The sequence below is a fragment of the Otolemur garnettii genome, unplaced genomic scaffold (genome assembly GCF_000181295.1).
Source record: "Otolemur garnettii isolate 467f Iridium unplaced genomic scaffold, OtoGar3 scaffold00253, whole genome shotgun sequence".
Classification (NCBI taxonomy): Eukaryota; Metazoa; Chordata; class Mammalia; order Primates; family Galagidae; genus Otolemur; species Otolemur garnettii.
Genome location: NW_003852648.1, coordinates 1,071,687 through 1,083,171, shown reverse-complemented (window position 1 = coordinate 1,083,171; position 11,485 = coordinate 1,071,687). Strand labels below are relative to the sequence as shown.

Below are 11,485 nucleotides of genomic sequence, written 5' to 3'. Positions count from 1 at the left end.
CCACAACGCCCGGCTATTTTTTGGTTGCAGCCATCATTGTTGTTTGGCGGGTCCAGGCTGGATTCAAACCCGCCACCTTAGGTGTATGTGGCTGGCGCCTTAGCTGCTTGAGCCACAGGCGCCGAGCCCACTCAAGGTTTTTTTAAGTTTATTGCATTGACAATTTCTCTCATCAACATAGCCACCTAAATAAATATTTAGGGCAACATTTTGTAAAAAGGATATCAAAATTTTCTTGAATATGTAAGATTTTCCTAATTATTTATTCCCTGATAATGATGATTGGATAAACATCTTACCGTTCTGATCCCAGGTGTAGATTTTAACATGTGGTGGTAATGCTGGATGGTGGAAGAATAACCAAGTTTTAATGAAGGACTCATCAAATTGATGACATTCATAAATATGCTCTTCAATTCTAAATCTCTGGTCTTCAGAAACATTTGGTTGAACACATAATCCAAACATATACCCAAAGTCCTGGGTTTCTCTGGGGCTTTCAAAAGACTGGTTATTGCTTCCCTTAATAGGTGGCACTGAAAAAAGATGCAGATATAGTTTAAATTACATGCTGAGTCAAGTTAAAATAAAGTTGAATAACTATTGCTGCAGAACATGTGGTATTTATTATGGAAGGTAAAGATATAGGAATTTTAATAAGAAATAGACAAATCTTTTTAGTAGGAAAACAAAGAGAGCACTCCACAGAAGACATATCTTGCCAATAGTTTGGAGAAGTACCCAGAATGTCTGGGGTGGCTGTATGGTAGAAAATACACCCTGAACAAAGCTTTCTTTGAAGGATGAAATAGAAAGATGTTTTTAAATGATTATAATCTCATTATAAATAAAAATAAATCAAAGAAACCAAGCAAGATAGTACACTGAAAGAAGAAAATATTAACGTGACCCTAAAGTAAAGATTTAGGAAATAATTTTAATGTATTTAAAATATCAGTGTTAACAATGTTCTATCATCTCAATGGGAACAATGACAAGTAAATAAAAGGAGAAAAACACTGTGAAAAGAAAATGAAGTTATTTGGTGGAAGACTACAATGGTACCTCAGCTGCAGCAGTCAGGATGTGCTGGGCTATAGCCAAGGGCACTGGGGAAGTGGTCGCAGTGCTGACCTCTGGGGCTGCCAAAGGCCTCAGCAATGGGACAGGCGGGACCTCAATGGCGGCCAACAACATGCTTTCCTGCAAGGTGTGTGGAGACGAGGCTGGACAACAAGAAAGGTTCCTTGGGCACAGTGGCTCATGCCTGTAATCCCAGCACTCTGGAGGGCTGAGGCAGGTGTATTGCCTGAGCTCATACATTGGAGACCAGCCTGAGCAAAAGCAAGACCTCGTCTCAAAAAAAAAAGAAAAAAAAAAAAAAAAGAAAGAAGAAAAAGAAAAAGAGCCAAACATTGTGGCGGGCACCTGTCACCCCAGCTACTTCGGAAGCTGGAGTCTGAGGTTGCTGTGAGCTGTGAGGCTTACAGCACTCTACTGGGAGGGACAAAGTGAGACTCTGTCTCAAAAAAAACAAAGGTTCCTTGAAAACTCTCTGGACAGGATCAGTGTACCGGGGAGCCCCGAAAAGTGGCACCCATCCACCCCTGGAGGCCTTCGGTGGTCTGAACTGGAAGAGAGAAGAGCACCAGGCAGGATCTGAAACCAATGCAGATGAGGCAGCGGAATAGGCAGTGGCAGGAACCCCAGAACAGTGGTCCATGGATTTTTTCAAGACACTGGGAAAAGTAAAACAGATTCATAATGATGTCAAAGTTCTCTTATGTACAAATCAGCACAGCTGGGTGAATGCAAAACATTGACACAAGAATCACGCCATATATCTCCAGTATTAACTCAGGCAGTGGAAGCCCTGCAGAGATAAAATACAGCACTTAGACTTCAGACAAGTGGAGAGGCAGATGCAGCTGAAAGAGCGTATCTGGAAAAGCTAGTTCAATGTGCAGCTGGTCAAGTGGCGCTTCACGGGAGATCCAACATTTCTCAGCCAGTCAGGGGAAATTGTGAAATTATAAATGAACTAGTTGCTGCCTCTACCCAAAATGGCCAGATGAAGAAGAAAAGGCTGAATGACCTGGGGATCACACAGGCTGATGACAACCTCATGTCACAGGAGATGTCTGTCAGAATTGTGGGGAATCAGTTTAAGTGGAATGGGAAAACCAAGTTTTAGGACATTTCTTTTCTGATCACAATGATGTAAATAGACACCAAAATACTGGATTTTGCACATGCTACCCTGGGAATCATTGCTGCCATTGTAGTCTGCTTCATGTCCTTGATTGGGCTTGAGTGAAATGTAGACTTACTGCTATTTGCAGGTATTGCACACAAAGCACTCCTTCTTTGTAAGAATGATCATAAAAATACATAAGAGGGGGTGGTGCCTGTGGCTCAAAGAAGAAGGGTGCTGGCCCCATATGCTGGAGGTGGCAGGTTAAAACCTAGCCTGGGCCAAAAACTGCAAAATAAAAAAAAAAAAATAGAAAATATTTGGAGATTTCTTATCTGAAAGCCTTGCTTTCTTAAATGCAGTTCTCTTATATTACACCTGTTAGTAACTTTCTAGTATAATTACACTTCAGCATCTCAGAGGAGGGGAGGCAGAGAACGTAGGTCAGTGCATACAAATGCAGCAGGCGTTACACAGCAGGCGTCTTTTTAGAGTTGTCTAACCGTCCTGATTACAGCAGGTCTGATTTCCATGCTTATTTGCACAATACATATCTAGTTTTTGTGATTGGGAAGTTATCTGTCTTGTTGGACTTATTGAGGATTCAAGTGGGATACATTTGTATGGTGAACTGTGGGTCATCTAAATAGCAACAGATGGCAGTGGGTTTGAAATAGACATGAAGGGAATTGTTCAGAGCTGCTGTGTATGGAGAGCATTTTCACTACTGCTGAATGTGAATGATCAGAAAGATATTTTTCTATCACTGTAACAGTATTCTGTTATTTCTTACACAATTAAAATGATCACTTATATAACCTATATCAGCTATGTTTTCTTGGTATCTTATCGTAAAACATAGCTTTTAAAAATGTTTATAACAGAATATATGTGACATTAACATGCCTAATGATTAAAACTTTAATGATAAAACAATAAAAAAAGAAAATGAAGTTATTTACAAGAAGAGTAAAATTAAGAAAAACCCCACAAATTATGGAGATAAGATGTGAAATAACTGTATGTAAAAATTCACTAGACAGGGTCAACAGTAGACTTGATGTGACAGGAAAAACAATACAGAGAGCTTGATAATAGCACATTTGAAATTATTAGGCAAGAAAGCAAAAAGAAAATAATGAAGAAAAGTGAAGAGAGATTTAGGGACTTATCAAGCCAAAATATTTACAACAGAAGCTCTATAAGGTGGGAAGAGAGAAAAATGAGCAGAATTACTTGAATAATAGTCTGAGACCTTTCTAAAGTTAAGGGAGAAAATAGCATAAATATAAAATAAGCTCAACCTACTTTAACTAGGAACAACAAAAAGAAACCCCAAATAAAAGACTTCTATTATCAGAAACTTCAAAGTTATAAATAGGAGCAAGAAAAATGTGACATGGCATAATAAAGGGCACACCTATAAAATGATCAATAGGTTTTTTATTTTTTATTTTTTTGAGACAGAGCCTCAAGCTGTCCCCCCTGGGTAGAGTACCATGGCATCGCAGCTCACAGCAACCTCCAACCCCTGGGCTCAAGCAAGTCTCCTGCCTCAGCCTCCCAAGTAGCTGGGACCACAGGTGCCCTCCACAATGCCTGGCTATTTTTTGATTGCATCCGTCATTGTTGTTTTGGAGGGGCCGGGCTGGATTTGAACCCGCCACCTTAGGTGTATGTGGTTGGCGCCTTAGCCACTTGAGCTACAGGTGTTGAGACATAGGTTTCCTAGCAAAAATTCTTACAAACCAGACAGATGTAGGATAATATATACCAAATGATGAAAAAATATTTATCAAGAACAAAATCATTTTCTGATAAAATTGTCTTTATATATATATCAGCTAAAAAAACAGGACAGGCATGGTGGCTCATGCCTGTAATTCTAGCACAATGGGGGGCCTAGGCAAGTAGATCACCTGAGCTCAAGAGCTGGGAATCAGCCTGCCAAAAGTGAGATTCTCATCTCTAAAATTAGCTAGCCACTGTGGGAGGTGCCTGTGTCCCTGCTACTTGGGAGGTTGAGGCAAGAATATTGTTTAAACCCAAGAGTTTGAGGTTATTGTGAGCTATGACACTATGGCACTCTACTGAGGTGACAAAAATGAGACTCTGTCTCAATCAAATAATCAAAGTTATAAAATAAAAAGGTTCAATGATCAAAAAAGAAAGCTTAATTTATACTTAATAAGCATACCCTACATGAATTTCTACAGATTCAGTTCTTCATATTGAAAAGTAAAATATTAGCCACACAGTTATGTGAATATACAGAATTACACAGAGTTCTATAATAAATGCAATTATATGCACACATCTGTATCCTGTGGCATCATAATCATAGTGAACAAAATAGTTTTAATTCTGCCATAGATTTGAAAAGGTTAACTCTTAAAATAAACATAAATATGGGTTGATGGAAACATAATAGGAAAAGATATAATTTATAACATTAACAGAATGCAATTGAGTATGTAAAAAGGCAGGGAGTTTGTATGCAATTAATGATTTTGTCTGCTTGAAATAAGTTTACCTTTCAGAAGTTTCTATGTAATATCTACAGTAACCACTAAGAAAATACAGTAGTACATACACATGTCAATGTTCTGAGGGTTTAAAATTAAAAAAGAAAAATAATCTGGGCTCGGGGCCTGTAGCACAGTGGTTGCACCAGTCACATACACAGAAGCTGGCAGGTTTGAACCCAGCCCAGGCCAGCTAAACAACACTGACAACTCCAACAAAAAATAGTCAGGCATGGGGGGGGCCTGTAGTCCCAGCTGCTTGGGAAGCTGAGGCAAGAGAATCGCGTGAGCCTAGAAGTTTGAGGTTGCTGTTATACCATGGCACTCTACTGAGGGTGATACAGTGAAACTCTGTCTCAAAAACAACAACAAAAATAGCTGGGCGTTGTGGCAGGCGCTTGTAGTCCCAACTACAAGCTACTTGAGAGGCTGAAGCAAAAGAATTGCTTGAGCCTAAGAGTTTGAGGTTGCTGTGAGCTATGACACCATAGCACTCTACTGAGGGCCACAAAGTGAGACTGTCTCAAAAAAAAAAAAAAAAAAAAGAAAGAAAGAAAGAAAGAAAAATAATCTAAAAAGTACAGTAGATACACAAAAGGAAATAAGAAAGGAATCAAAACATACCACATATCCCTGGGAAAACCAACAAAACACACACACAAAATTGTAAAATAGAACAAGAACAAAATAGCTGTAAGACCTATTGAAAGCACATATAGTAATAGTAAGATGGAGTCTGTCAGGCCAGGGGAGACATCACACAGCTGGTCTGGTTGGTTTAGGTACTGCTTGAGCTGAGTTTCATCCCATCTCTCATTCTTACTATTTTGTAAATTTTGCTCCCATCCTAAAGACGACTATCTTGAGTAGTTTAGGTGGATTGATTTAGAAGATTAACTTCTGAATTGAAATGTTTATTGTTTATCAGTCATGGGTTCTGCTAATTATTGTTTAAGACATGGTCTTCACTTTGAACTTAAATGTATAAAACTATACACGTTTGAAATGGAAGAACAGAACAGGCTTGGAGAGACTCCTCTCACTGTTTTCCAGAATCCAGGCCTTCTGACAAATAAAGTTTGGTACACCCACCCCCATCTCTGCATACTGGCTAACAGTGACAGGCCCCTGGACCCTCTTCATCTGGTAACATTTTGGTGACCATAAAGGGACTGGTAGACCGCTGGTAAGTGCTGCATAAAGTGCTGTTTGGAAAGCCTAGAGATTGCCTGGACAGGCAGACCCGGGGATCAGTGCTCCAATGCTCCCAGAAGTCCTGCTCTCCTGGAAGTCTTGGGGCTCTGCTCTCACACACATCATCACTAATCACGAAGGTCCACCTGCTTTATTATGGTTGCATACTGAGAACTTCAGTTCTCATCAGTTCTGATTTTGTTCTTGAGGAATTTGGTATTTCTCTATCTCTATATATTATGGGAGCTCAGGCCTCAATCCCAATGACAGCCCAATGGGGGATATTCTGTCTGATTGGTCTCAGTATGGGTACCCATCTGTAAGTAAAAAAAAAAAAAAAATGAAATTTTACTTCAATACAGCCTAGCTGATTTATCATCTTTGGCCTTTGAGGGATCCTTGAATTTATTATAATGATGTTGCTGTTACACTGTTTAAAATAATAAGTTTCTTTTTTTCTTGGTAGAATTTATGAGTTTAAAACAATAATTGAAAGTATATATATCTAATTTACAGGATGTAAAATGGTTAACAGAAAAATAACTTAAAATGGTAACTGAAACCTAGGTAAATTGCTAAGGTAAATAAATTAGGTAATTACAAAATTAATAGTCTGAATAAAAATATATGTTTAAAACCTGGCAAATAAAAATTCTGCTTCTGTCTATATGTCTGTCTATGTGTCTGTACGTCATATACCTGTGATATTTCACAAAATATGCAAAAAGATCTCCAATTAATTGATTATGAAAAAAAGTAAATTCTTACATTAAGTATTTTATCAGAAAAGAACTTAAATGCCTTTTTGTTCAGGTGACTTTGGCAAAATTTGATAAATAAATTTAGTTTTTAAACTATTTAGTTTTTAAACTATTAAAATTTAGATGTTTAAGGATTATAGAACTATGATCTATAATATTCCTAAATTTTACTTGATTTGACTATGAGCTTATTTCTTAATTTTGAGCCTCTAAATTCTGAGTTCAGATAAGTTGGTGGCTGTGGTGAGGCCTAAGGACATGTGATCTCTTTGCCTAGGACAGCAGCTACAAGGCACAGTCTAGCCCATCACCCCTTTCCTGCTCCAAATTTACCCCCTGGCTATTCTGAGAGAAACTGAACAGTTGCCCTGCTCCCATCTTCCTGCTTTCCATTTCAAACTCTATACCTAGTAAACAAATAAAAGACATAGATAGGTCCTGTCCTTTGAAGCCTCTTTAATGCCATAGGTCCATGACAGATCAGAAAAGACATGAGGGATGGTACCTACGTTGTGGTTTCAGAAAATTTTACAATAACTTAAAAACTTAAAGTCATGTTACATTTCATAAAATACGAGTCATTTGAATAATATTTCAGTTGTTAAAATTGTTTTGAGAAACTGAGTCTTTGTCAAAAATAAGATTTTTGCCTTTTAAATCTTCTAATTATCAGTTTAGCCAAGTGAATAACTAAATTTAGAATAAACTCTGATCTTGTTTTGTGAAAAGTGCTGTATTGGGAGTAAAAAAGATTAAACAGAAAGAAAATACATAGTAGAAACTCAATGTGGCCACTGTCAGTATTGTCATCACTCACCGGCTTTTTTCTTAGATGACAAGAAAAATGCAAATATACATATGTATGACTGTATCTCTACTATATCTGATGTAAAGGACACTTTCAAAGTCGTGTTTCTCTATCTCCATTCTCTCCTCTGACTGAATAGAAATCAAATTTGGTAACAATTTCCCTCTACAGGAGGGAAGGTAGGACACAACAAGAAAACAGTTTTTTGGGGTTTTTTGCAGTTTTTGGCCAGGGCTGGGTTTTAACCCACCACCTCCGGCATATGGGGCCAGCGCCTTACTCCTTTGAGCCACAGGCACCACCCAACAGAAAACACTTTTAAAAGAAAACATTAATTATAACATCTACCACTGAGGGCTCACTGTGTTCCACAGCATTCCCTATGAGCCACTCTAGATGTTTATACCTGTTACTGTTTAATCCCTACAATGACCCTACAAGGTAAACATGAGAATTCCATTTAAGAAAAAGAAATCAAATTTATAGTTTAAGTAACTTATCCAAAGATCAGTAACAGATCTGGTCTACTCAGTGAGTGACAGACTAGAAATTCAAACCCAAATGTGTATATCCAAAGCCTTTTTCTTTTAAATGACATCATACCACACCCTACCAGGAAGATAAAAAAAATAATAAATAAAATAAACAGAAAGAAAAATAACATTGTGTAAGGAATCTTATTTGATAAATTTTGTACTGAGACCAAATGACTAGTTATTTAAAAAAGTGAAACACAGGACAAAACAGAAGGTTTAGAATGTTTGTAAATTGTCTAAACAGGTTAAATAAAACTCATAAAAGGAAATTGCTGAAGAAATTTACATGTAATCCAGTTGACTATATATTGCATTTTGACTTGTGATCCTGTTTGAACAATGCTTTAAGCCTTTGATATTTGACAAACCTTCCAAAATCAAAACCCTAAATTTAGTCCTCTGAAAGCCTGAAAAAGACACTGAAAAGACCACTGAAAGCCCAAAAAAGACATATTAGACTTATTCGGTGCAATAAAATTGTATAAGAAACACTGTCAAATATGAAATGGTGCTAATTTTCTGTGAATTATGTTTGTATATATACATGTTATAGTATTATAAAATATTAGCCTGTTTTAGTGTATGTAATAAGTAGTAATTTTTGTGTGTGTGTGAGACAGAGTCTCACTATGTTGCCCTGGGTAGAGTGCCACGGCTTCACAACTCACAGCAACCTCAAACTCTTGGGTTTAAGCAATTGTCTTGCCTCAGCCTCCCAACTAGCTGGAACTACAGGAACCCTACCACAATGCCCAGCTATTTTTATAAGTAGTAATTTTTTAATTTTTAATTCATCTCAAAAAATTTTTTTGTAACTAAGTCCAAAGTTTATCCTTCAAAAAAAGTAATGAAGGGCCAGTGCAGTGACTTATGCCTGTAAACTTAGCACTCTGGGAGGCCAAGATGGATGGATTACCTGACCTCAGAGGTTCCAGATCAGCCTGAGCAATAGCAAGAACTTGTCTCTAAAAATAGTGGGGCAGGCTCGGCGCCTGTGGCTCAAGTGGCTAAGGGGCCAGCCACATACACCTAAGGTGGTGGGTTCCAATCCAGCCCGGGCCCGCCAAACAACAATGACGGCTGCAACCAAAAAATAACTGTTCATTGTGATGGGCACCTGTGGTCCCAGCTACTTGGGAGGCTGAGGCAGGAGACTTGCTTGAGCCCAGGAGTTGGAGGTTGCTGTAAGCTGTGATGCTACATCACTCTACCCAGGCAGACAGCCTGAGGCTCTGTCTCAAAAAAAAAATAGCGGGGCATTGTGGCCAGTGCCTGTAGGCCCAGCTACTTGAGAAGGCTGAGGCAAGAGAATCAATTGAGTCCAAGAGTGTGAGGTTGCTGTGAGCTATGATCCCACTGTATTCTACCAAGGGCAACAAACTGAGACTCTGTCCAAAAAACAAGTAATGAAAAAGTTAACAGGTCAGGTGCCAATAGCTCATGCTTGTAATCCCAGCATTTGGGTGCATGAGGCGAGTAGACTGCCTGAGTTCACGAGTTCAAGACCAGCCTGTACCAGACTGAGACCTCATCTCTAAAAATAGCTCAGTATCATGGTGGGCACCTGTAGTCCCAGCTACTTCGGAGGATGAGGCAAGTGAATTGCTTAAGCCCAGGAATCTGAGGTTGCTGTGAGCTATGACACCACAGCACTGTACCAAGTGTGACAAAGTGAGGCGTTGTCTCAAAAAAAAAAGTTAACAGGTTCTGTTAAATACAAATTTCTAATAACTTAAAATATCATATACCATGAAACTAAAAACAACTTCTAGGGCTTTAATTGAAAAATTAAAACAGAAAAGAAAGTAATTACACAGGACTAAACTAATTTTTATGACTTTTTCTTTAAAACATTGCTAATTCTTCCTGTGCTACTTAGTTAAAAAAATGTTTTTCCATCTTTTGAACTATTTATAACTTTCAACAATGTATGTACTTACAAGCAAAATTAGAAACATTTATTTTTCTCTCTGCTTGACTTCCCTGGAATTTGAAAACCATTTGTAAATATTCTTAATTTCTGAAAATATAGTTATTTGCATAAGTTCAATAAGAATCTGTTTTCTTTTATAAAACACAATAAAAAAATACTGGTTATTCTACCAAAGCTTTAACTGGAATAACATTTTCAAAGGTGTCCAGACTATGTTAAAAAATTAAAGTTCATCCTAGCACTCTGGAAGGATGAGGTATGTGGTTACCATGAGTAACCACAAGAGTTAAGAGTTCCACAAGAGTGCAAGAGTTCAAGATCAGCCTGAGCAAAAGCAAGACCTCCATCTCTTAAAAATAACCAAGTGTTGGGGTGGCACCTGTGGCTCAGTGGGTAAGGCAACAGCCCTATATACCGAGGGTGGGGGGGTTCAACCCGGCCTCAGCTAAACTGCAACAAATAGCTGGACGTTGTGTTAGGTGCCTGTAGTCCCTGCTACTCAGGAGGCTGAGGCAAGAGAACAGCCTAAGCCCAGGAGTTGGAGGTTGCTGTGAGCTATGATGCCACAGCACTCTACTGAGGACGATAAAGTGAGACTCTGTCTCAAAAACCAAAATAAATGAACAAAAAACTAAAACAAAAAATAACCAGGTGTTGTGCTGGGTACCGGTAGTCCCAGTTACTTGGGAGGCTGAGGCAAGAGGATCACCAAAGCCCAAGAGTTTGAGGTTACTGTGAGCTATGACACCATAGCACTCTACCGAGGGCAACAAAGTGAGACACTGCCTCAAAAAAAAAATCATAGTTGACTTTATAAGGCCAATAGAAAGCCCATTGGAAGATCTGACCAGATACCTCATCAGTAAAATTTCCTGATCTGTGGTAAATAAAAAATGCTACTTTCTGACAGGTCTGGAAATCGCAATTTACTTTAGAACTTCAAGAGAAAAAAAATTTACCCAACATACATATACAAGTATCTAATGACCCAGAAAAACCTGGGCTTGTGAGAAACTTTCAAATCTAACCTGAAATTCTTTATAAAATGTTCCAAGAAAAACAATTTTAAAGGAAAAAGCACAGATAGCTAATAATTATACTACTTACTAAACTTTCTGCAGAGAATCAGACCCCAAATACTAAAAGTACAGTTTATTTGACAATTAATTCTACTATAATTTTAGTGAAATGAGAAATTAGAGAGAAATATGATTAAAAAATAAACTGTGGCCCACCTATGTTAAATTCCAGCCTTGTATATAATGCCAACTCATAAAATGAGATATCAGTGTTTAACTAAACTGATCTGTTAATAGGACTAAAAGACTAGACAAAAAATATGAATTATATATATTAATCAAATTTACTAATTTTAGTTTTTCTTCCTGCTTCTTAGCCCTAAGATAATATATTAGCTTTCCTTTCTCCTCTCCTCCCCTCCTTTCTTCCTTTCTTTCTTCCCTTTCTTCCTTCCCTTCCCTCCCTTCCTTCCCTTCCTTTCCTGTCCTTTCCCCCTCCTCTCCCCTCCCCTCCC

General features: G+C 38.1%; 1 pseudogene; it reads right to left on the bottom strand.

Annotated features, from left to right (window-relative positions):
* The window catches only part of LOC100943736, a 675,731-nt pseudogene that overhangs the window by 1,627 nt on the left and 662,619 nt on the right, over nucleotides 1-11,485 (bottom strand).